General features: G+C 42.5%; 2 long non-coding RNA genes across 3 annotated transcripts in view; one reads left to right on the top strand and one right to left on the bottom strand.

Moving 5' to 3' along the window:
• Nucleotides 1–1,161: 1,161 nt before the first annotated feature.
• LOC128593250 (uncharacterized) lies at nucleotides 1,162–10,709 on the bottom strand. Its single transcript, XR_008382298.1, has 3 exons — nucleotides 10,393–10,709; nucleotides 9,919–10,078; nucleotides 1,162–1,538 (listed from the first exon to the last, which is right to left on the bottom strand). It is a non-coding gene; the product is annotated as an uncharacterized LOC128593250 (long non-coding RNA).
• A 158-nt stretch (nucleotides 10,710–10,867) lies between these two features.
• LOC128593251 (uncharacterized) overlaps nucleotides 10,868–25,583 on the top strand; it is a 37,981-nt gene continuing 23,265 nt past the window's right edge. The window contains exon 1 of one of the 2 annotated variants that reach the window (XR_008382300.1): nucleotides 10,868–10,940. This is a non-coding gene — a long non-coding RNA (uncharacterized LOC128593251). The remainder of the gene's footprint in view (nucleotides 10,941–25,583) is intronic. The other variant, XR_008382299.1, reaches the window with a different exon arrangement.

A 25,583-nucleotide genomic window follows, 5' to 3' on the forward strand; every position in this document is an offset into this window, starting at 1 on the left:
CACTTGAATCTATAGTTAAACTTCCACAGCCCACTTAAATTATGTTGATCCAAAAAAAGGAATAACTTTCAAACTTTTGCTTTGAACTTCTTTTGAAAATTATTTAATTAATGATCTTTAAAAATTTTCCCTGGCACACCTAAGATCCTCTCATGGCCACAGCACACCGGTCGAAAACCATTGACTTAGAGTAATATATAGTGGAACATTTAGCCAGCGTTCTCGCGTACTAGTGAAGAAACATTCTGCTGTTAAGTTCTAGTTCATTTTTGCCTTAAGCGAGAGCATATTTAGTATACATGGAAACAGGATTTTATAATCAAAAGGGAAAATTAGATGTTTTAAATATTAAAGTTCTCTCTATAGCTATTTTAGTGTTGGCATTGGGATATGAAGTATATCTCATTCATTTAAAAGCCTTTTTTATTTTGAGACAGAGTCTCTCTCTGTCACCTGGGCTAGAGTGCCATGGCCTCATCCTAGTCCATAGCAACCTCAAACTCCTGGGCTCAAGTGATCCTCCTTGCCTCAGCCTCCCAAGTAGCTAAGACTGCAGGCACGTGCCACCATGCCTGGCTAATTTTCTATTTTTAGTAGAGACAGGGTCTCACTTTGCTCAAGCTGGTCTTGAATTCCTGAGTTCAAGTGATCCTCCTGCCTTTCCTCCTCGAGTATACTAGTATAGGTGAGAGCCACCATGCCTGGCCAAAAAGCCTTTTAACATACCTGTTTCGTTTATTCTTTCTTTTTTTTTTTTTTCACGTAACTGCAAATATGTATTAAGCCCCTATTCCATCCAAAACCTTGTGCTAGGTCACAAGACAAAGGCTAGATCTTGCAGGTCTGTGTAGTAAAGAAGACAAATAAAATACATCATCACAGTAGCATCTTGTATGGGTTAGAAACCATAAAAGAGAGAAACCCCGAGTGCCCTGAGAAGATAGAGCCATGGGGCAGTCACTTTAGGGGGAGGTGGGGGGGCAGGAGCATTCTGATGTGGATGTGGCTCTGAAGGGGGACTTGCAGTCAGTGGGAGAATTTGTACAAGGGCACAGAGATGAGAAAGTATGACCTTGTGACTGGGAATGTCAAGTGTGTGGTGTATGCAACAGGGAGCCACGGAAGGAAGGGTATGCAGGAAGGGTCAGTTGAGCCCTGAAGGTCTAGATAGCGAGCTAGATGTTATCTGGTAGACAGTGATGATTAGGAATTGCTAACAAAACCAGTCCACTAGACAGAATACAGAGCTGCTGATTATAGAATTTAATTTTTAAATTAAAGTCCACTGGGATAGACTTTCAGTCATTTAAAACAACTGGACCAAATTTGCCTTTCTTTGGTCACAGGTTTATCTCAGACTTCAAAATCTTCCTTTTGTCATTCAGCCTCAGAGATAACACTGACCGCCTTTCCCAGCTTTCCCACCAAGGGCAGAGGAGTGCGCAGGAGCCTGCTGGTGCTGTGGCAGCGTCTGTCAAGCACACCTGTCTTCCTCTTCCGTCTTTCATCATCCAGGTCAACTTCAGTCACAACTCCTGCTAAACCAGACAAGTTTTAATCAAAACCCTGACTGCCAGATAATCCTGTTGGACTTTTTATTTAAATTCCAGATTAATATGAGGGTGCTACGATTAGGTTACATAGTTTGTGTTAGTTAGGCAAAGTCCAAGTTGTAGTTAGTTGAGCCCTTCACCCAGGGTGTGTGCTGTACACTTCTTCACTGTGCACATTAGGTGAGAGCACACCAATCCCCTCCCTCAACCCGCTCCCTTCTCTCCCCTCCTCCCCACTAAAATTTAATTACAGTGTGTGTGTGTGTGTGTGTGTGTAGTTTTTCTCTTGGTTTCACATTAGTATTGAGTACCCTGGATATTTGCTTTTCCATTCTTGAGATACTTTACTAAGGAGAATGTTCCCCAACTCAACTCCATTCAGGTTAATACAAAAGATGTAAAGTCTCCATCTTTTATGGCTGTATAGTATTCCACAGTATACATACACCCACAGTTTGTTAATCCATTCCTGGGTTGATGGGCACTATCTTGGTGATAGTGAATTGAGCTGTGATAAACATTCTAGGGCAAATGTCCTTTGGTAAAATGATCTTTTTTCTTCTAGGTAAATGCTTAGTAATGGAATTTCAGAATCAAATGTAAGGTCTACTTTTAGCTCTTTGAGGACTTGTTGGACTTTTTATTTATGTGGAAAATTTAGTTATAAGGCACTCTTCCATAACAAATATATGCTGACAAGCTTTTTCTCCTTTTGGTGGGGAGGTTTGGTTTTTGTATTTTGTAAAGTACTTTTTTAAAAAAGAAAACCTGGGAATTGTGAAACTTTTATAATTATCTTTAGTTGGCTTTTCTCTCCTTTCTGAATGATGAGGTTTTGGTATACTTCATTTATTAATTCATCCATTTGTTTATTCATTTTTTCATTCTACTATTATTTTATCCCCACTCTGTGCTAGGCACCACATTAGGTACTAGAATTCCGTGTGGACAAAATATAACTTACTCTATCATGGAACTGACAGTGGGGGATGCAAGGATGAAGCCAATGCTCAAATACTGGACTGACTGCAGTGGTGATGAGTGCTGCAGAAGAGAGGGGATGCTGAGCATGGATTGCCAGAGATCTACAGAAGGATGCTGAGCACGGACAGCCAGAGATCTACAGAAGGATGCTGAGCACGGACAGCCAGAGATCTACAGAAGGATGCTGAGCACGGACAGCCAGAGATCTACAGAAGGATGCTGAGCACGGACAGCCAGAGATCTACAGAAGGATGCTGAGCACGGACAGCCAGAGATCTACGGGGGGCGTGGGGCTTCTCAGGGAAAGGGGAAATCACTCCTGAGGAATTAGATTTAAATCTGAGGTCTGAAGCCACATAGGAGATGGAGAACTGGGAAGTGAGGAGGGGAGTATTCCCAGCTGTCTTCGTGGTCTATTGCTGCATAACAAATTATTCCAGGGCGGTTCCTGTGCTCAGTGAGCAGGGCGCCGGCCCCATATGCCGAGGGTGGCGGGTTCAAACCCAGCCCTGGCCAAACTGCAACAAAAAAATAGCCGGGCGCTGTGGCGGGCGCCTGTAGTCCCAGCTGCTTGAGAGGCTGAGACAAAAGAATAGCGTAAGCCCAAGAGTTAGAGGTTGCTGTGAGCCGTGAGATGCCACGGCACTCTACCGAGGGCGGTACAGTGAGACTCTGTCTCTACAAAAAAAAAAAAAAAAAATTATTCCAAAGCATGGTGGCTTAAAACAGCAACGTTTATTATATATTGGTTTCTGTGGGTCAGGAATCTGGTGCAGTTAGCTGAACTCTGACTCAGGGTCTCACTCCAGGCTGTAATCAAACTGTCAAGAGGGGCTGAAGTCCTCAAAAGGTTCCACTGGGGGTTGATTTGCTTTCAATGTGATTCAAGTGGTTGTTGGAAGGATTCATTTCCTCAAGTGCTATTGGACTTGGTGCCTCATAAGCTGTTGGCTCAAGGCCTTCCTCAGTTCCTTGCCACCTGAGCTTCTCCATAAACAGCCCGCAGAATGGCAGTTGACTTCGTCAGAGCATGCAAGTGAGAGGAGAGAAAGCGTGCAAGAAAGACAGAAATTACAATAACAGCCTAATATTGGAACTGCTATTGCATCACATTGCTCTATTCTATTGATTAAAAGCAAGTCACAAGGTCCAACCCACTCTCAAAAGGAGGGAACCACATAAGACCTGTGAATACCAGGGGGTGAGGATCACGGCGGGGGCAGGAGTGGGGTGGCTCCCTGCCACACTGGCAGAGGAAACATAAGAGAGTCTTGGGGCTGGAGGCAGAGCTCCTGCAGTTGCTGAGAGGAGGCTCGTGTGGGTGTACAGAGGAAAGGCAGAAGGCTGAGAGGTGGCTGGAGGGTAAGCAAGAATCCCATCATATGGGATTTTAAAGCATATGAAAGAAACACTTAAGAACAGTGGGGATTGTCCAATTTGGTTCTATAGTTTATGTCTGGCACAAAGTCACTAGCCAAAGGGGTAGGTAGGGGCTGAAATCCACATACCTCGTAAATCCATACATGGCCTGATCCAGCATTTTTCCAGAGGGATTTTTTTTTTTTTTTTTTTTTTGGTAATTCTCAAGGCAGCAGTCTTGAATTGATACCCTTTAATGGTTTTTAAGCAGGTGTATTATTAAAGCTTACCAAAAAGTTTTTTAATTCAAAACATTCAGCAATTAAAAGAAGGAAAAGAAAAAAAGAAGAAGGAAAAGAAAAGCTACAGGCAGGGAGAAAATATTTACAAAACATATGTGATAGAGGACTTTGATTCAAAATATACAGAGAACTCTTAAAACTCAACAATAGGAAAACAACTCAGTTAAGAAATGGGCAAGAGATCCGAACAGACACGTCACCAAAGAAGATACGCAGATGACAAAACGCATCTGAAGAGAAGCCCCACATCATCTGTCATTAGGGAATGCCAGTTAAGATAGTGAAGTACTACTGCAGACGTCTTAGAAAGGCTAAAATCCAAATACAAGAATGCCAAATGTTGGTGAAGAGGTGAGGCAATAGGAATTTTATTAATTGCTGGTGAGAATCAAAATGGTACCTTAGAAGACAGTTTGGAAGTTTGTTACAAAGGTAAATATATCTAGGCCAGGCATAGTGGCCCATGCTTGTAATCCTAGCACTCTGGGAAGCTGAGGCGGGTAGATTGCCTAAGCTCACAGATTCAATACCAGACCGAGCCAGAGTGAGACCCCCATCTCTAAAACTAGCTGGATGTTGTGGTGGGCGCCAATAGTCCCAGCTACTGGGGAAGATGGGGGTCTCACTCTGGCTCGGTCTGGTATTGGGAGGCTGAGACAGGAGAATCACTTGAGCCCAAGAGTTTAAGGTTCCTGTGAGCTGTGACACCACAGCACTCTACCAAGGGCAATAAAGTGGGACTCTGTCTCAAAAATGAATAAATAAATTAATTTTTAAAAAGCACAAAGTTCACACACCCAGTTACACAAAAACTTGCATGTAGGCTCGGCGCCTGTGGCTCAAGCAGCTAAGGCATCAGCCACATACACCAGAGCTGGCGGGTTCAAATCCAGCCCAGCCCACCAAACAACAATGACAACTACAACCAAAAAAAAAAAAAAAAAAGACAATAGCCAGGCATTGTGGCAGGTGCCTGTAGTCCCAGCTACCTGGGAGGCTGAGGCAAGAGAATCACTTAAGCCCAGGAGTTAGAGGTTGCTGTGAGCTGTGATGCCATGGCACTCTACCCAGGGTGACAGCTTGAGGCTCTGTCTCAAAAACAAAACAAAACTTGCGGGCGGCACCTGTGGCTCAGTGAGTGGGGCGCCGGCCCCATATACCGAGGGTGGCGGGTTCGAACCCAGCCCCGGCCAAACTGCAGCAGAAAAATGGCCGGGCGTTGTGGCGGGCGCCTGTGGTCCCAGCTGCTTGGGAGGCTGAGGCAGGAGAGTTACCTGGGCCCAGGAGTTGGAGGTTGCTGTGAGCTGTGTGACGCCACGGCACTCTACCGAGGGCAATAAAGTGAAGCTCTGTCTCTACAAAAAAAAAAAAAAAACTTGCATGTGAATGTTTATAGCAATTTAATTTAATAATCACCAAAAAATAAAGCAATCAAGATGTCCTTTATAGATGAGCTGATAAATCATGATGCATCCATATATTCATTCAATAGAATACTATTCAGTAATAAAAAGGAATGAACTTTCAAGCTGTGTAAAAAATGTGAGTGAATTTTAAATGGATATTGCAAAGTGAAAGAAGCCAGTCTGAGATATGCTGCATGATTCCAATCAAATCACATTCTGAAAAAGGCAAAACTCTAGAGACAGTAAACAGATCAAGAAAGAGGGTTGATTAGGTGGAGCATAGGAGATTTTTTAGGATGGTGAAGCTGTTCTGTATGATGCTATAATAGCCAACACACAAAACAATGCATTTGTCATAACCCACAGAGCTTTAGAGCACAAAGAGTGAACCTTAATGTATGCAAATTGTTTTAGTGTATGCAAATTTTAAAAAATCATTTAAGAAGTCCGGAAATTCCAGGACGGAAGGCAGAATGTGAAAAAATAATCTAACTGCATTAAAAATGTCCAGAAAAATCTCACTAACAGGAGTAGGAGAAGATGTGAAGCTACATAACCTTGGAAATTAGTGGAGACTGTGAGACCAAAGGTAGAAGGAACTGTACTCTAGTTGGTAAACTATGTGTTGACGATTCTGAAACCACTGTGCATGTAAACCAGAATGGAACAATTCAGTAAATGGATAGCTGATGGTGGAAGCCAGGTTTCCCACACTGGGAGATAAGCAAGGAGAAGAGGCTAGAATAATCCATCTGGTAATGAATTAGAGTTGGAGGCAACAGTTTGAGCTCATGCTTAGCTTACTACAGAGATTATATCTATGGAAATGCTCATATGTATGTGTTATACACAGGTTAATACACACACACACATATTTCCTCACTCCTTCACTTGGCAGGATGTAGAAGCAACAATACCTCAAAGCAATGAGCACACACAGCTCCCACATTTTGTTTTCTAATACCATCCTCTAGTAAAAGGCATGGGAGCTCCTAGGAGAAATGGCTGATAAGAGGTAGGAACTGTACAAGGTGAGCCTGTGGCATATTGTAGTGCCAGAAAACAAAGGATATTTGCTTGCACTAATTCCATTAGATGCTGTACTGGAGATTCCAGTCAGGACAATTAGGCAAGAAAAGGAAACAAAGGCATTAGAAAATAAAAAGTAAGACTATCTTGCTTTGGAGATAATAATATCTTGCATTTAGAAAATCCCAAGGAATCCACAAAAACCTATCAATCAGAGCTAATAAATGAGATGATCAAGTTAGCAGGGTACATGATTGGTATACAAAAAGCAACTGTATTTCTAGACATTAGTAATAAACAATCAAAATGAAATTTAAAAAGCAATTCCATTTATAATAGCATCAAACATCATTTAAGGAAACTGAAGAAGATTTAAATAAATGCAAAGACATCTGCATTTGTGAACCGGAAAACAAAAGATGACGGTAATCCATGCATTAATCTACATGTTCTTTTTGTTTGTTTGTTTGTTTGTGTCAGAGTCTCAGTCACCCTGAGTAGAGTGCCATGTGGTCATAGCTCACAGCAACTTCAAACTCCTAGGCTTGAGCAATCCTCTTGCTTCAGCCTCATGAGTAGCTGCGAATACAGGCACTTTCTACAACACCCAGCTAATTTTAGTAGAGATGAAGTCTCACCCTTGCTCAGGCTGGTCTCGAACTCCTGAGCTCAAGCAATCCACCTGCCTTGGCCTTCCAGAGTGCTGGGATTACAGGCATGGGGCCTCTAGTCTTCATGTTGTTGTTGTTGTTCTTCTTCTTCTTTTCTCATTAAACTTTGTTTTAATGGGTCTCAAAATTCTGTGACATATTTTTGGTCAAGATGTTTCCATTAAAAAGTACTGATTTTAAAAACTAATAACTTAAAACTGCCACACAAAAAGAAACAAATGGTCCGCAAAACATTCTCCTTTCCTTCTGAAGGTTTTACGATGCGCTGTTCTCATTCATCAGTCCTTTACTATTAAATTTAAATGTCCAATTGAAACAAACAGTTCTGAGACTGTTCTTCCACCACTGATTAAGACTGGGGTGGCAGGCATTAGAGATAATATTCACTTAGCCTTCTGAGCTTTCTGGGCAGACTTGGTGACCTTGCCAGCTCCAGCAGCCTTCTTTGATGACACCCACAGCAACTATCTCATGTCATGAACAACAAAAGGACCCAGAGAAGGACAGTCTGAGAAGCTCTCAACACACATGGATTTGCCAGGAACCATATCGACGATGGCGGTGTCACCAGATTTCAGGAATTTAGGGCCATCTTCCAGCTTCTTACAGAGCAGCAAACTGTTCCTTCAGCTCAGCAAACTTGCAGGCAATGTGAGCTGTGTGACAATCCAGTACAGGAACACAACCAGCACTAATTTGGCCTGGACGGTTCAGGATAATCACCTGGGCAGTGAAGCCAGCTGCTTCCATTGTTGGGTTGTTTTGTTATTAACAGCAATGTTGTCATGACAAACATCTTTGACAGACACATTTTTGACATTGAAGCCCATGTTGTCCCCTGGAAGAGTTTTGCTCAAAGCTTCATGGTGCATTTCAATAGACTTTACTTCAGTTGTATCATTAACTGGAGCAAAGGTGACCACCAGGCCGGGTTGAAGAACAGGAGTCTCCACTTGGGCCACAGGGACAGTAATGATACCACCAATTTTGTAGACATCCCACAGAGGCAGACGCAAGGGCTTGTCAGTTGGTTAGATGAGCTGGTGGCAGGATGCAATCCAGAGCTTCAACAGTGTGGTTCCACTGGCATTGCCACCCTTCCCGGTGACTTTCCATCCCTTGAACCAAGGCATGTTAGCACTTGGCTCCAACATGTTGTCACCATTCCAACCAGAAATTGGCATGAATGCTACAGTGTCAGGGCAACTCAGACGTCCCATTACTTCCCACAGCAAACCAAGAAGAGAGGTGGTTACAGATGCTGGCTTTTCAAGTCAGGACCAGAGCTGTTGCTACCAGTCTAGAATCGTACATTCCTTTCACTAAATCATTGGTTTACTGACAAATTCTATCCTGCATCTACTGCACTGAACCCTGAAAATACTCCCAGGGCTAGGCATGCTCTTTGCCCTTCTGGATGAAGAAGAGGGTGCTGACAGGGACCAGATGATCTGTGCTTTGAAGGGGTGTAGGATGTTAGTTTGGGAATCAGATGGAGGGTTTTAGGCAAAAGAGTGACACAATCCAATTTTTTGTTTGTTTGCTTTCTTGTTTTGAAACAGAGTCTGTGTCACCCTGGGTAGAGTACTATGCCGTCACAGCTCACAGCAACCTCAAACTCTTGAGCTCAAGCCATCCTATTGCCTCAGCCTCAGAGTAGCTGGGACTACAGGCACCCACCACAATGACCGGCTAGTTTTTGGTTTGTTTTTCTTTCTCTATTTTTTTTTTTTGGAGAGCCAGGGTCTCACTCCTGCTCAGGCTGGTCCAAACTCCTGAGAAAAGGCAATCCACCCTCCTTGGCCTCCCAGAGTGCTAAGATTTCAGGCATCAGACACCACCCCTGCCCGATTTATGTTTCAAAGGATTACTCTGGCCACTGTGTAGCAAATGGGCTGAGAGCAAGGGGAGTGGATAAGGGAGTGAAGGCTGGGAGATGAGACAGGAGAATGAAAGATTCTGGACAAGTTAATAAGATCTGCTGATAAGGCAGGAAACCGGTTGAAAAAAGAGAACACAATGATAACTCATGGCCTGAGCAATCCAGTATTCAGGTTTCAGTAGAGGAGAGTGGATGAGGAACAGGCTGAGAGACAATCTTGAGTTCTGTTTTGGACTGATTAAGTTTGAAATGCCAATTAGTCGTCCAAGTAGAGGTGAGGGGAATAGACCTGGACTTCTGGGGAGAGATCACAGGTGGAAATACAGACGTGGATGTAAGTGGCCCTGGGGCTGGATAGAATTGATGCAGGTCAAGGTGGCACCATGACTTGCCACCTTAGCCCTGGAGGTGTTGATGCTGCTAAGGAAGGAGGAACCAGCTTGCTGGAAGGGCCGGACACCTGTGGGGAGACACTGGCACCTTGCTGTCTCCTCCCATGCACTTCTGACTGGTGGTGACATGTAAGTTTCCAAGGCCCGAGAGTTCATTGGGCAGCTGTAATTCTGGCAAAACAATCCCCCTGCCACTATATAAACCCCAGAGCAGAGAGCCAGAACACAGACCTGGAAGAGGGAGCAAAAGAGCTTGTTCCCCTCCTAGGTTCTCTCTGCCAGGAGGTTTGGTTTTTGTAGTTGTTGTAATTTTTGTTTCTGTGAATAAATCCTGACTTACCACTGATCCTGTGGTCTGTTGAATTGCGGAGACCCAGAACCTGAAACTCCAGTATCAGAATTACTTAAGGAGAGAATCCTGAAAGGGCGGCACTTGACCAGCAGAGATCTCATAGACCACCAAGGCTTGTAGGAAAGGTCTTTATTGGTGAGTGCAGCATCTGAGGGGGAGTGAAAAGGGAGAGAGACCAAAAGAAAAGCGCACCTTTATATAGATTCAGGTGGAAGTCTCAGAATGGTGATGGGACAGTAAAATAGCCTAAATAAGGAGTTACTGCTCTTGCAGGAAGAGGTAAGTTTGAAATTTTCAGCGGGTAATTGGGACTGGGAGATAAGATGTCTAGTAGGCAACTCCCTGTGCTTGGAAAGGAGCTGTAACTTTAAGAGCGAGACAGCTAGTCTTGGTCTGTTGAAAGCTTTCAGACAAAGTGTCTGAAGGGGCTTTCTGGGGAAGGAGCTTTTCTGGGGCAATTACCTAACAAATCCGACAGAGAATATGGCGCTCCGTGGGTTGGGAGGGGCAGAGAAGGAGCAAGCGAAAAGCAGCAAGCCGTTCACGGGCTCCAACAAGGCGTGCCCGGGCCAACACCCAGGGAGGGGGGACCCAGAGCTGAGGAGTCACGGAAGAAAAAGGTCACCAACGGAGGGGCAGCTGAGTGGAAACGCCAGAAAATGTAGAGAGAATCAGGAAAGTGAGAACAGAAAAGCGACCGTCAGGTTTCGGACGGTGGAGACCGACTGCGCAGGCTCGAAGTGTGGCGCCCTCTGGAAATGGGTGGGCAGAGAACCGCAGGCGGGGAAGTGGAGACCAAGACTGGACAAAGCGAGATTCCAAAAGAAGGGAGCAAAGAAAAGGGGCAGTCGCTAGGGGGCGACGTGGAGCCAACAGGGCGGGGCCTTTGGGGGTTGTTCCCGTTTGGGGGTTTTTCAGAGGTAGGAGGTGTCTGACCCAGAGGAGGGGAGAGAAAGGATCTTGCAGGAAACAAAGAGGCGACACTTTCTGGGAGGTGAGACCTTGACTGGGTAAGCACAGGCTGTGGGCTGCCCTGCCCAGGGGGAAAGCAGAGGGTGTGACGGTCGTTCCAAGTTTTCCAGAGGCCTCGTCTGCACACCACTGGAGCGGTACCCTGGCCAGAATTCTTAGTAGAAGAATCCCAGATAGCAAAAAATTTATCAACCCAAAGAAGTGCATCCCTAATGGTGGACTTTCAGACACCTTACAGGAAAGAAGTAGCTGGGCTGTGAAGTGTCTTTTTTTATTTCCCTGAAGCCACACTTTCTGGGCGATCATCTACTCCACTTATGCATAAGTCCAGCCCTGAAAGTTGTACCACTTTTTCTCCCTAGGATCCCATAACCAAGTCATGCATTTTTTTTTTTTTTTTGAGACAGGGCCTTGCTCTCTTGTCCAGGATAGAGTGCAGTGGCATCATCATAGCTCACTGCAACCTCAAACTCCTGGGCTCAACAATCCTCCTGCCTTAGCTTCCCAAGAGCAGGGACTATAAGGCATGTGCCACCACACCTGGCTAATTTATTTTTTGTAGAGTTAGGGACTCCTTCTTACTTAACCTGTTCTTGAACTCCTGGCCTCAAGCAAACCCTCTCTCCGTGCCCTTCCAAAGTGCTAGAATTGCAGTTATGAGCCATCATACCTAGCCAATTTTCTTTTTTTAATTTTTTGTAGAGACAGGGACTCACTAGATTGCCCAGGCTGGTCTCAAACTCTTGGCCTGAAGAAATCCTCCTGCCTTACCCTCCCAAAGTGGTGGGATTACAGGTGTGAGCACTGTGCCCAGCTCATCATAGATTGTTAAGCATTAAAATGAATACCACCTTTATTCTAAGCTGGCCTAGCCTCTGTACACCTTATTTTGTGCATTGTGGCTTGTATGGTTTTTTTTTTTTTTTTTTTGCTGTTTTTTGGCCGGGGCTGGGTTTGAACCCACCACCTCCAGCGTATGGGGCTGGCACCCTACTCCTTTGAGCCATAGTCGCTGCCCCATTGTGGGTTGTATTTTAAGACTAAGTTCATTGCTTTTTCAGAATTTACCGCCGGAGGTGGGTGGGTGAGATTGTTTCTCCTAAAACTTGACTGTGATTACTTTCATCAGAGAACAAGAATATATAACGTATCGTGTTTTCTTATTTTTCATTTGCTGCAAGAAAGCACAGAAATAAATTTAATACTTAATCCTAACACCTTAGGGTTTTGGTGGCTCAAATTTTTATTTCCTATCATTACTGTTTTGTGCTACTTAATATTTTTTGTTTTGTTTGTTTAATTGTTTGAATTAAACTTTGTATTTTGAGATAATCGCTGATTCACTTGCAGTTGTAAGAAGTAATACAGAGAGATCTTGAGAAAGCTTTATCCAATTTCTCCTGATGGTAACATTTTACAAAATTATTATTCAGTCAAGATACAGAACATTCCATTGCCAAACATTCTGATTTCAAGAATGTTCTATACATGGAGCCATTTAGTATATAACTTCTTGAGATTGATTTTTTTCACTCAGCCTAATTTTCTGGAAATGCATTCAGCCTGTTGTATTTATGAATAGTTTGTTTCCTTTTATTGATCTATTCTATTCTACAATGTGAATATACCAGTTTGTTTAATTTGTCCTTTGAAGGTCATCCAGGTTGTTTCTAGTTTGGGGCTATTTCAAATGACCTGCAAAACATTCATTCACAGGTTTTTTCTTTTCTTTTTTTTGAGACAGAGTCTCACTTTGTCTCCCTTGGTAGAGTGCTATGGCATCACAGCTCACAGCGATCTCAAACTCTTGGGCTTAAGCAATTCTCTTGCCTCAGCCTCCCAGTAGCTGGGATGACAGGCACCTGCCACAAGACCCAGCTGTTTTTGTTATTGCCGTCATTGTTGTTTAGCAGGCCTGGGCCGGGTTAAAACACACCAGCCCTGGTGCATGTGGCCAGTGCCCTAACCACTGAGCTACAGGTGCTCAGTTTTTTTTTTTTGTTTGTTTGTTTTATTGTTGGGGATTCATTGAGGATACAATAAGCCAGGTTACACTGATTGCAATTGTTAGGCAAAGTCCCTCTTGCAATCATGTCTTGCCCCCATAAAGTGTGACACACACCAAGGCCCCACCTACCTCCCTCCTTCCCTCTTTCTGTTCCCCCCCATAACCATAATTGTCATTAATTGTCCTCATATCAAAATTGAGTACATAGGATTCATGCTTCTCCATTCTTGTGATGCTTTACTAAGAATAATGTCTTCCACGTCCATCCAGGTTAATACGAAGGATGTAAAGTCTCCATTTTTTTTAATGGCTGAATAGTATTCCATGGTATACATATACCACAGCTTGTTAATCCATTCCTGGGTTGGTGAGCATTTAGGCTGTTTCCACATTTTGGCGATTGTAAATTGAGCTGCAATAAACAGTCTAGTACAAGTGTCCTTATGATAAAAGGATTTCTTTCCTTCTGGGTAGATGCCCAGTAATGGGATTGCAGGATCAAATGGGAGGTCTAGCTAGAGTGCTTTGAGGTTTCTCCATACTTCCTTCCAGAAAGGTTGTACTAGTTTGCAGTCCCACCAGCAGTGTAAAAGTGTTCCCTTCTCTCCACATCCATGCCAGCATCTGCAGTTTTGAGATTTTGTGATGTGGGCCATTCTCACTGGGGTTAGATGATATCTCAGGGTTGTTTTCATTTGCATTTCTCTAATATATAGAGATGATGAACATTTTTTCATGTGTTTGTTAGCCATTCGTCTGTCGTCTTTAGAGAAAGTTCTATTCATGTCTCTTGCCCATTGATATATGGGATTGTTGGCTTTTTCATGTGGATTAATTTGAGTTCTCTATAGATCCTAGTTATCAAGCTTTTGTCTGATTGAAAATATGCGAATGTCCTTTCCCATTGTATAGGTTGTCTCTTTGCTTTGGTTATTGTCTCCTTAGCTGTACAGAAGCTTTTCAATTTAATGAAGTCCCATTTGTTTATTTTTGTTGTTGTTGCAATTGCCATGGCAGTCCTCTTCATGAAGTCTTTCCCCAGGCCAATATCTTCCAGTGTTTTTCCTATGCTTTCTTGGAGGATTTTTATTGTTTCATGCCTTAAGTTTAAGTCCTTTATCCATCTTGAATCAATTTTTGTGAGTGGGGAAAGGTGTGGGTCCAGTTTCAGTCTTTTACATGTAGACGTCCAGTTTTCCCAACATCATTTATTGAATAGGGAGTCTTTCCCCCAAGGTATGTTCTTGTTTGGTTTATCAAAGATTAGGTGGTTGTAAAATGTTAGTTTCATTTCTTGGTTTTCAATTCGATTCCAAGTGTCTATGTCTCTGTTTTTGTGCCAGTACCATGCTGTCTTGAGCACTATGGCTTTGTAGTACAGACTAAAATCTGGTATGCTGATGCCCCCAGCTTCATTGTTGTTACAGAGAACTGCCTTAGCTATACGGGGTTTTTTCCGGTTCCATACAAAACGCAGAATCATTTTTTCCAAATCTTGAAAGTACGATGTTGGTATTTTGATAGGAATGGCATTGAATAGGTAGATTGCTTTGGGAAGTATAGACATTTTAACAATGTTGATTCTTCCCATCCATGAGCATGGTATGTTCTTCCATTTGTTAATATCCTCTGCTATTTCCTTTCTGAGGATTTCATAGTTTTCTTTATAGAGGTCCTTCACCTCCTTCGTTAGGTATATTCCTAGGTATTTCATTTTCTTTGAGACTATGGTGAAGGGAGTTGTGTCCTTAATTAGCTTCTCATCTTGACTGTTATTGGTGTACACAAAGGCTACTGACTTGTGGACATTGATTTTATATCCTGAAACATTACTGTATTTTTTGATGACTTCTAGGAGTCTTGTGGTTGAGTCTTTGGGGTTCTCTAAGTATAAGATCATGTCGTCAGCAAAGAGGGAGAGTTTGACCTCCTCTGCTCCCATTTGGATTCCCTTTATTTCCTTGTCTTGCCTAATTGTATTGGCTAGAACTTCTAGCACTACGTTGAATAGTAAAGGTGACAGAGGACAACCTTGTCTGGTTCCAGTTCTAAGAGGAAAAGCTTTGAGTTTTACTCCATTCAGTAAAATATTGGCTGTGGGTTTGTCATAGATAGCTTCAATCAGTTTTAGAAATGTGCCACCTATGCCTATACTCTTCAGTGTTCTAATTAGAAAAGGATGCTGGATTTTATCAAATGCTTTTTCTGCATCTATTGAGAGGATCATGTGATCTTTATTTTTGCCTCTGTTAATATGGTGGATAACATTTATAGACTTGCGTATGTTAAACCAGCCTTGCATCCCTGGGATGAAGCCTACTTGATCATGATGAATGACTTTTTTGATGATAAGCTGTAATCTATTGGCTAGGATTTTGTTGAGAATTTTTGCGTCTATGTTCATGAGTGAGATTGGTCTGAAATTCTCCTTTTCGTTTGGGTCTTTTCCTGGTTTTGGTATCAGGGTGATGTTTGCTTCATAGAATGTGTTGGGGAAGTTCCTTCTTCCTCAATTTTTTGGAATAATTTCTGCAGTACAGGAATAAGCTCTTCCTTGAAGGTTTGATAGAATTCTGGAGTGAAGCCATCTGGACCAGGGCATTTTTTGGTTGGAAGCTTTTTTATTGTTTCTTTGATCTCAGTGCTTGAAATTGGTCTGTTCAGGAGCTCTATTTCTTCCTGGCTGAGTCTAGGGAGAGGGTGTGATTCCAAATATTGATCCATTTCTTTCACATTGTCAAATTTCTGGGCATAGAGTTTCTGGTAGTATTCAGAGATGATCTCTTGTATCTCTGTGGGATCAGTTGTTATTTCCCCTTTATCATTTCTGATTGAGGTTACTAGAGATTTTACTTTTCTATTCCTCGTTAGTCTGGCCAATGGTTTATCTATTTTATTTAGTTTTTCAAAAAACCAACTCCTTGTTTCATTAATTTTCTGAATGATTCTTTTGTTTTCAATTTCATTGATCTCTGATTTGATTTTGGATATTTCTTTTCTTCTACTGAGTTTAGGCTTAGATTGTTCTTCTTTTTCCAATTCCATAAGATCTCTTGTGAGATTGTTGATGTGCTCTCTTTCTGTTTTTCGAATGTAGGCATCTAAAGCGATGAATTTTCCTCTCAAAACTGCTTTTGCAGTATCCCACAGGTTTTGGTAGCTTGTGTCTTCATTGTTGTTATGCTCAAGGAAGTTAATGATTTCCTGTTTTATTTCTTCCTTCACCCATCTGTTATTCAACAGAAGATTGTTTAGTTTCCATGCCTTTGTGTGGGGTCGAGCATTTTTGTTAGAGTTGAGTTCCACCTTTAGTGCCTTATGGTCTGAGAAGATACAAGGTAAAATTTCAATTCTTTTGATTCTGTTGATATTTGTTTTGTGTCCCAGGATATGATCAATTTTGGAGAATGTTCCATGGGGTGATGAGAAGAATGTATATTCTTTATCTTTGGGATGGAGTGTTCTATATGTGTCTATCAAGCACAGTTGTTCTAGGGTCTCATTTAAGTCTCTTATATCCTTGTTTAATTTCTGTTTAGAGAATCTGTCCAGCTCTGTAAGAGGAGTGTTAAGGTCCCCTGTTATTATGGTATTATCAGATATCATATTACTCAGACTGAGTAAGGTCTGTTTCAAGAATCTGGGAGCATTTAAATTGGGTGCATAGATATTTAGAATTGAAATGTCTTCTTGTTGTATTTTTCCCTTGCAGGTGCTCAGTTTTTATTTCTCTGGGCTAACAACTTTTATAGTGCGTTGTATTAAGTGGATCTATATAATCATAAATAAATAAAGACCACCTGCTTTCTTTGTGTTATGATTATTATTAGCACACTATTATCCTTTATGTTTAGAGCTTCCCAGTCTCTAACTGATCTGTGGCCTAGAAGCAGATGAATCTTGGAAAGAGTTAGATTGTTTGTTTGTGGGTCCTGATTTATGTCCCTGACTCCTGGCTTATTATGAAAACAATTGCAATTCTTTTTTTTTTTTTTTTTTTGAGACAAAAGTCTCACTTTGTTGCCCTTGGTAGAGTGCCATGGAGTCACACCTTACAGCAACCTCCAACTCCCAGGCTTAGGTGATTCTCTTGCCTCAGGTCCCACTCCCACCCCCAAGTAGCTGGGACCACAGGCACCCACCACAACGCCCAGCTATTTTTTGTTGCAGTTTGGCTGGGGCTGGGTCTGAACCCGCCACCCTCAGTATATGGGGCCAGCGCCATACTCACTGAGCCACAGGCACTGCCCAACAATTGCAATTCTTAAGGGAGAGTTTATTTTTGCTTTTTCTCGACAGATTCCTGCTTTATATGAACCAGGTTTGGTTTCTAAAAGATTGCTTAGGAAAGGTTCAGAGATGTGACTGGACATTCTTTGACAGGTATAGACAATTGAAACCCAAATTTAAAAAGAGAGGGAAGTTTGGTTGGCCTCTATCTAGTGCCACTGAATCTGGATCTAACATTAGAAATGGTAATCACTCCATGGAGCCCTGGCTTTATAAAAATCTCACCTAAAAAGAAGGCTTAATTCAGAGTAAGTGACAGAACTAACCCACCATGAAACCCAAGCCATATGTCTTTGTTGGAGCCACATCTGAGAAACCATCATTGGAGAGTGAGAAAGTGGTGTGTACCTTTTCATTCTTGAGGTTCGAAAGTGACTAAATACATCTTTTGCTCTCTGCCTACATTAATGTAGTATATAGCAATTATATCTGCTAGTTTCTTTCTTTCTTTTTTTTTCTTTTTTTGAGACTGAGTCTTACTCTTCCACCCTTGGTAGAGTGTCATGGTGTCACAGCGCACAGCAACCTCAAACTCTTGGGCTCAGCAGATCCTCTTTCTTAAGCCTCCGGAATAGCTGGGACTATAGGTGTGTACCACTATGTCCCGCTAGTTTTTCTGTTTTTAGTAGAGAGGGGGTCTCACTCTTGCTCAGGCTGGTTTTGAACTCCTGAGCTCAAGCGATTCACCTGCCTCAGCCTCCCAGAGTGCTAGGATTACAGGCCTGAGCCACCGCACCTGGCCTGCTCATTTATTTCATTCAGCATTCTCCTCACTCTGTGTGGAGACGGGCTTGGGGCTGGAAACCCGGAGATTAGTAAGATGCAGTTCTTATGCTCCAGGGGCTCTTGGTATACACACATCTAAATAGTCACGGCATGATGTGCTAAGTGCTGTTCTGAAGTCTGCAAGTGGCAGTGGTGCTGGCAGCAACATCCAGCACCCAGGGGTAGTAGCAGCAGGGGCTCACTAGACTAGGTCAATGGTTATGTCTGCCTGTCCACTCTTCCTTTATTCTTGTCTGTTTTTCCAAGCCTTCCTGGTGGTGGTACCCAGTTATCTTCCCAGTAAAGTATTTTTCTGATTAAATCAGCCAGTATTGATTGATAGGCTGCTAGTTTCAGGTTTTTATGAATCATTCCAGAATTGTTTTCTGCACGGAAATGTAAGACTAAGCCTCACTGGTTGTGAATGTGTTGAAATATTTCCATGTCAGTTGGTAAATAGACACATCTCCTACCCCCGGGACCTCTCTTACAATCCATCATCTAGTGGAGTTACACCAGGCACAGGTGTTCTGGTACTACAGGTGGTTATTTTTCTGATTGATGAGTTACTGTGTGTGTATAAGTATCTATATACACATAACAGATTCATGTCAAATGGAAACTTACATACATTTTGAAAGGCTAATGTGAGATTTTTCCATAGCAGCACATTTAGATTTAATTCATTTTTTTTGGCAGTTTTTAGCTGGGACTGGGTTTGAACCCACCACCTCCAGTATATGGGGCCGGCACCCTACTTCTTGAGCCACAGGTGCCGCCCAAGATTTAATTCATTTTTTAAATGACTGCTTGGGGTGTTCTATTACATGAATTTAACCGTAATCTATTTAACCAATTTGGGAAGGTTTTTTTAAAATGGAGATGCCCTGCCCCTACTTCTCAACACCACAATCATCATGGTGGAGATTCAGGGAGAGGTTGACCATATGAATTTTCAAAAGCTTGCCAGGTGGTTCTAATCATCAGCTGGGTCTGGGATTTATTGACATAAACAATACATCAGATCACTCTACCAATATGAGAGCAGACAGAAGATCCAAAACTTTCTTTTCAAAAAAAGTCCTGTCTTTCCTTTTCCAGGAGACAAGATATTAAATAAATAATACAAAAACCAGTGTTCAAAGACTCCCAGTACTTCAGTTTATAGTTTCCCTGGCCTTCTACCAGATTGAGATTTTTCTGTGCTAGGGAGTAACTGAAAGGAATGCCAGCCTAGGAGCAGGACGAGGGACAGAGCCCTCTCAGCAGGTTGCAGATATCCAGGCCAAGCTTTTGCTCTCAAAGAACACCGCTGTCCTTCCTATGTTTAGAATAAATTCAATTTTGGTTGTTCTCCAGGAACGGAGGCTAAACATCAGCATTTCTTCAGATTTGGAAATGCATCTTGATTGTTTCTTTATAAGATGGCATAAACTCAGTAATCAACTGCAGTTCTTGGAAAATGTTAAAATGTGAACTCAGCTCACTGCTCCCAGGCTATCTGGAAGCCAGTAAAGTATATTTATAGGAAAGAGGTTTATATAAATACTTTCTTCAGTGACCCACATGACAGAGTTGAGAATAAACATCTTGTGTTTGGTGAAGGATACCAAATTAGGTGGAGTCTTACATCTCAGACATTGGAAATTAATATAACCCTTTCAGATTGGCTGGGACAAACTAAAACATAAATACATATCACAGGTACAAGATGAGAAATGGCTTATAAGAGCTGTCATTTAAAAAATTTTCTGGTGGTTCATGCCTGTAATCATAACACTCTGGGAAGCTGAGGCAAGAGAATCCCTTGAATTCGAAACCAGCCTGAGCTAGAGCAAGACCCTGTCTCTACTAAAAATAGAAAAATTAGCTGAGCATGGTGGCAGACACCTGTAGTCCCAGCTACTCAGGAAGCTGAGGTAGGAGGATTTCTTGAGCCCAGAAGTTTGAGATTGCTGTGAGCTAGGCCCCTATGGCACTGTAGCCTGGACTATAGAGTGAGACTCTGTCTCAAAAAAAAAAAAAGTTGTGGAGTCTTCATATTTAGCAACGTGTCACAAGTACAAAATTAATCAGTGATAGAGAACTACCAGGAAAACAAAAGAACATGATGCTGGAATGTTAATGAGGGAAAGACAGGCCACACTCCTGAATCCTTTCCCCATGTATCATGGTCAGGCCTTAAATTGAGAACACTTCTCTCTAGTTTTGGGCTTTATAATTTGAGAAAACCACACCCCTCCAAAATAGAATGTGGGCAACTTAAGAGATGGGGGAAGGGAAATCGCCTAGAGAAATTTTAAGCTAATTGAAATTATTTAAACTAAAGAAGGAAAATTCAGAAAAAACTTAAACACTGTCTTCAAATAAAGAAAGGGCTGAATAGCTTTTTCTGTTTTCTACAAAGGACACAATTAGAAATTCAGAGCTACATAGGTGCTAATTCTGATTGCAAAGGATCTAGGAACGTGTTTGCTTGAGAGAGATTGGTGTACTGGGTGAGCTATTGCAGTCCATGGTGGTAGACACAGTGTGGACTCTGGTGCCAGACCACCTGGGTTCAGATCCCAGCTCTGCCACTTACCACATATGAGGCCTTGGGTGGCTTACTTAGCCACATGCTGCCTCAGTTTCCCCATCTGAGAAGTGGAGAGGTCAATAGTGTCTGCTTCATAAGGTTGTGGGGAGGGTGATGTGAGATGATATGTGAAAGCCCCAAGGAGTGGCTGATCACTAAAGATGATAAAGCTTCTAGAACAGACCTTGGAGAGGATCTCTTCCTAGACATTTAATATGTATTTCTAGACATTTAAAAGACTGCCTCAAACTTATAGTTAAATTTGTAGTTCTAATTTGAGCCAACTCTGTCAATAACACATGGCATCTGCGTTAACATTTCACTGACACAATATTTGAGTCTATAATTCTATAATAATTCAAAAAGTATCTCATCCTATCACATTTTTTTATTGCAAAATTTTATCTCAGACCCAACTGTGGCTGCCTCATACACAGTACATGTATTTAGTCACATGGATTCCAAATCTGGATGTGGTTCCTGAGGATATTTGCTTCCTGGCCTTTGATATTATAGAAGAATTAACAAATATTCTTCATAATGTACCACGGAATATATTCATGCCTGAATTTTGTGTTGAGGCAGTATAATTCAAACAAATTCCACTTACTACAACTAAACATTATTGAGGACCTGAGGGAGGGCCCTTAGGAAAACATCTTTAAAGACCTCACAGACCAACAAGAAAAAGAAGAAACGAAAATAGTTCATGTCATGTGATAGACGCTATACACATATTTCAGGTACAAATTGCTATGGAAGCACAGAGGTTGATTGATGGTTTTTGCCTGGGGAAATCACTAAAGGCTCATAGAAGCTCTGACACTTAAATGAGCCTTAAAGAAAGGTAAGGGGAGAGGAGAGCATTTCTTGAAGTCAAGCCAAAAGTGCAGGGGTCCTCAAACTATGGCCCACAGGCCACATGAGGTGGTGTGATTGTATTTGTTCCTGTTTTGTTTTTTTACTTCAAAATAAGATATGTGCAGTGTGCATAGGAATTTGTTCATAGTTTTTTTTTTAAACTATAGTTCAGCCCTCCAACGGTCTGAGGGGCAGTGAACTGGCCCCCTGTTTAAAAAGTGTGAGGAACCCTGGAGGGACTGAGAGTTTCTACAGAGCCCAGGGACAGGCCCTTGGTGTGGTTGGTGTGCAGAGCATGATGCAGGGAAGAGGAGGCCCATCAGGGGAAGAGGGGCCACTTGTTGTGGGCACCCATCATGGCAGGCTGTCCTTTCGCACCCTGCTAGAGCATTACTCTGCCTTGGTGTTGGTCAGTAGGCAATCTAAGTGTGGACTATGTGATCTCTTCCAGTCCCCTTCTGCCCTTTGTTCTGGCAAATTGCTCATGTAAGTAATATGGACTCCAGCTTCCAGCAGAGGAAAAAGTAATTCACATTTCATAATTGTGGTGGCAGGGAAGTAATGTTCCACATTATGTATCATAGTGAATAGTTGAACAAGAGCAAGGTTTAAGAGTCATTTCCAGCTTGGTGCCTATAGCACAGTGGTTATGGTGCCAGCCACATACACCAAGGGTAATGGGCTCGAACCCAGCCTGGGCCAGCTAAACAACAATGACAACTGCAACAAAAAAATAGCTGGGGCGTTGTGGTGGGCACCTGTCCCAGCTACTTGGGAGGCTGAAGCAAGAGAATTGCTTAAGCCCAAGAGTTGGAGGTTGCTGTGAGGTGTGACACCATGGCACTCTACCCAGGGTGACATAGTAAGATTCTGTCTCAAACAAACAAAAAAAAAGAGGCTGCTGTGCCTGGGCAAGCACCAGCCATCCCTTAATAAATCATTCATTTTGTCTGCAGTGTCTACCTTCATGTCTCTGACTAGGCCAGTGGACAGCAATATCTGGTGCAGTGAGCAGGGTATGGCTGGACCGAACCTGGTTGACTGTCTACTGAATCTTTCGTCTCTGACCTTAAGAAAAAAATGAATTCTGGTTCCCAGACAAATTCATCAAATTCCAGCAGGACCATCCAGTCCCACCATCTGAGACAGGCCAGGAATTTGGCAGTACGAATGTCCTCCCTGAAACTAAAGGACAGGGAGATCCAGCAAAGCCAATGACCTGTCTGGAGGATGTGACACAGGAGAGAGCAGACCTCGCTCCCTCACATGACATGGAGAGGACTTTCTCAACTATGCAAGGAAGCACGAGCAATAGTGATGGTGAGCAACCATCCAGCAACTCCCCAAACACGGTTTCTCGCAATGATAGCCATTCTTAATGTTCAGGATCTTTCTTCTGCGGGCCAGAACTGGGATCTGGCTGCCAGTGAAATGATGAGGCCTTGGGAAGAATCCCCCACGATTTTGATTCTCACGAATCTGGCTCGAAAGCTGATGAAGAGGACCAAGAGGTTTACCAGTCTACTGATAGCAGCAATTCTTGGAATTATAGCCATCACCGCTTCTGCAGCCGCCACTGGAATACCCCTTACTGAATCTATTAAGACTGAAAAATTTGTATCTGATTGGCATAAAGATGCAGAAAGGTTGTGGGTTACTCAAAATCAAATTGACACAGAAATTCATAATGAGTTAGCTGATTTAGAACAAACAGTAATTTTGTTAGGAGATCAATTGTATAGTGTAGAACAAATGAAATTGAAATGTGATTAGAATGTTTCCTCTTATTGTATTACTCCTGTCTTTTATAATGAAACTTTATTTCCTTGGTATAAAGTTAGGAAACACCTGTTAAACCATGAAAATTTAACTGCTGATATTGTTGAATTACAACATCAGGTATACAGCATGTTTGAACAAAAATTAGAACAAATCAATGGAGATGAGATATTATGAGATATTTCTGATGGAATTGCACAACTTAACCCATTAGATAAGATTCATGCCTTGTTTGCAACCTCTGCAGGTACCCTGTTCTTGTTTGCCTCATAATTTTCATACTTTATATCATTTGCAAAAAGTCCCACAGATAAAGAAAACTAGTGATCGTAGTGCTGCTGTCTTTTTGGCTATGACAGCAGTGCAGGCAAATAGTCATTAGTTGGAAAGGGGGAAATGAAGGAGCACAGTCCACTGCACCCTTGTAGGTGAAATCAGTCTCATTTGTGCTCCTTAAAGTTACGAGACCCTGAGAAGGGACATTTCCAGTACTTGGAGTAGATGTGAGTTTTGGGGGATATTCTCCCCCAGCTCACATAAGTGGCTTTGCTGAAAAATGCAGGCAGTCATGCCTTTACGGAAAAATATCCTGGAGGGCTCTCACCAGGTTGTAGCTGGAGACAGAGCATCTGCCTCAGGCAATGGACCATTGCAGCTTAATCCCCTATCTCTATTTACACAAAAATTTTCAGTGAATCGTATATAGAAGTAGGCATACAGAATAGACAACCCCGCCCTTTGTGGTTCATCTCCATTGTTGTTTATCTCTAAACAAGATATCCTTGGTTTAGAAAGGTGTGTACGTACTTTGCTGGATTAACTCTGATGATGCCCGGCCAGGGACTGCAGTGAGGACGATATGAGGAAATGTGTGGGAAAGCAAGCCACACAAAGTAGAAGCTCTATTCATATTGGGGAGACTTTCGTTATTATCACCATTATTATTTTGCCTACGTAGTGCTGGCATGGAGCACTTCACAGATGAACATGAATGTGAAGCAGAATGTGTGGCAACGAGGACTCGGGGGCTGTGGGTTTAAGCTGTACCTCCTGCTTGCAGAAGAGTTCAGCATAAGAGTCCTGCCGTGCGTGTGCATGCATGTGTGTGTTTACAACCATCCTAATAGTAAATTCCAGAGGGAGATGTCCTACCTGTGATAAATGGAGTAGAGGGAAGCTCTTTCCTTGAACGCTGTTTCTAAGGGTTCTGGTAATACGCATATTACTCCAAATCACAGAAGCACGTTAGAAGCGGCCAGTCATTCCAGTTCATTCTATGTTCTGAACTGGTCAAAGTACAGAACACTCTGCAAGTCACATGGGAAAATTCAAGAAGTTCCCCACCCTGTTGTTGGTACTAATGACAGGGAGAAAGCAGAAAACAAGGAGGGCGGCAGACGGGAGAGAGCTGCAGGCTGAGGACGCCAGGTGTCCCTGCAGACCTGGCGGAATGGTAGATGGAGGAGCTCATTTAATTTCCCTTCCGGCAGCATGTTTGTTCTCTCAAGGCTGCTTCCCTAAATCATACAAAGGGGATCTCAGGACAAATCAGCCTCTCCTGGGGTTAAAGAAGGCAGTAGCAGTGCCAGGGAGGAGGCCATCCCCACCCCACGGGTTCAGGATCCTAAGGGGACAGAGCTGCTCACACGTTCCTGGGCTCAGCAAGTCCCTGGAAACAGCCAAGAGCCCCAGCCTTACTAACAGGATGTCATTCTTTTCAGAGCTGGGCTGGGAAGAGGCAGCTGAATGAAGAGTATTCAGTGCTTTCCCTATGATACAAGGTCACAGCCTTTTTCAACAGATCGTCCTTTGTCCATCCATAACTAAAGGATACTCGAGGCCCTGAGAGGAATAGTTGGTACCTGTCAAAAGACACTGCGCCTTCATCACATGGTTGTGTCAGGTCCTAAAATAAGAACATGACCCTGCCCTGGTGTCTGGTTTCACAGATGCCAAATAAAAACCTCATTGAGTCAGCCTTTGGGATTGTTGGAGTTGAACAAAGTGAAGTTTTCCTTTGTGATGCCTTAGAGAAGCATTTGGTAAATAAATGAATAAAGTAAAATGTTGTTAGAGGAAAGAGGAATTTAACCCAATTAAAATAAGAAATGTACTAAAAGACTTTAACTTGATGCCTTTCATGGTGGATACGTTTTTTTTTTTTTTATTATGGCCACTCTCTAAATGATTGATGTAATGTTGAGAAAGATTATGCATTTAAAAAAAAGTAAGGAAGGAAAAGAAAGAAAGATTATATCCAAGTCTGTTTAGAAACTACACTGTGAAAGGCCAGGTGGCTCCCACTTGTAATCCTAGTATTCTGGGAGGCCGAGGCGGGTGGATTGCTTGAACTCAGGAGTTCAATACCAATCTGAACAAGAGTGAGATCCCATCTCTAAA

Source organism: Nycticebus coucang, chromosome 9, assembly GCF_027406575.1.
Source record: "Nycticebus coucang isolate mNycCou1 chromosome 9, mNycCou1.pri, whole genome shotgun sequence".
Classification (NCBI taxonomy): domain Eukaryota; kingdom Metazoa; phylum Chordata; class Mammalia; order Primates; family Lorisidae; genus Nycticebus; species Nycticebus coucang.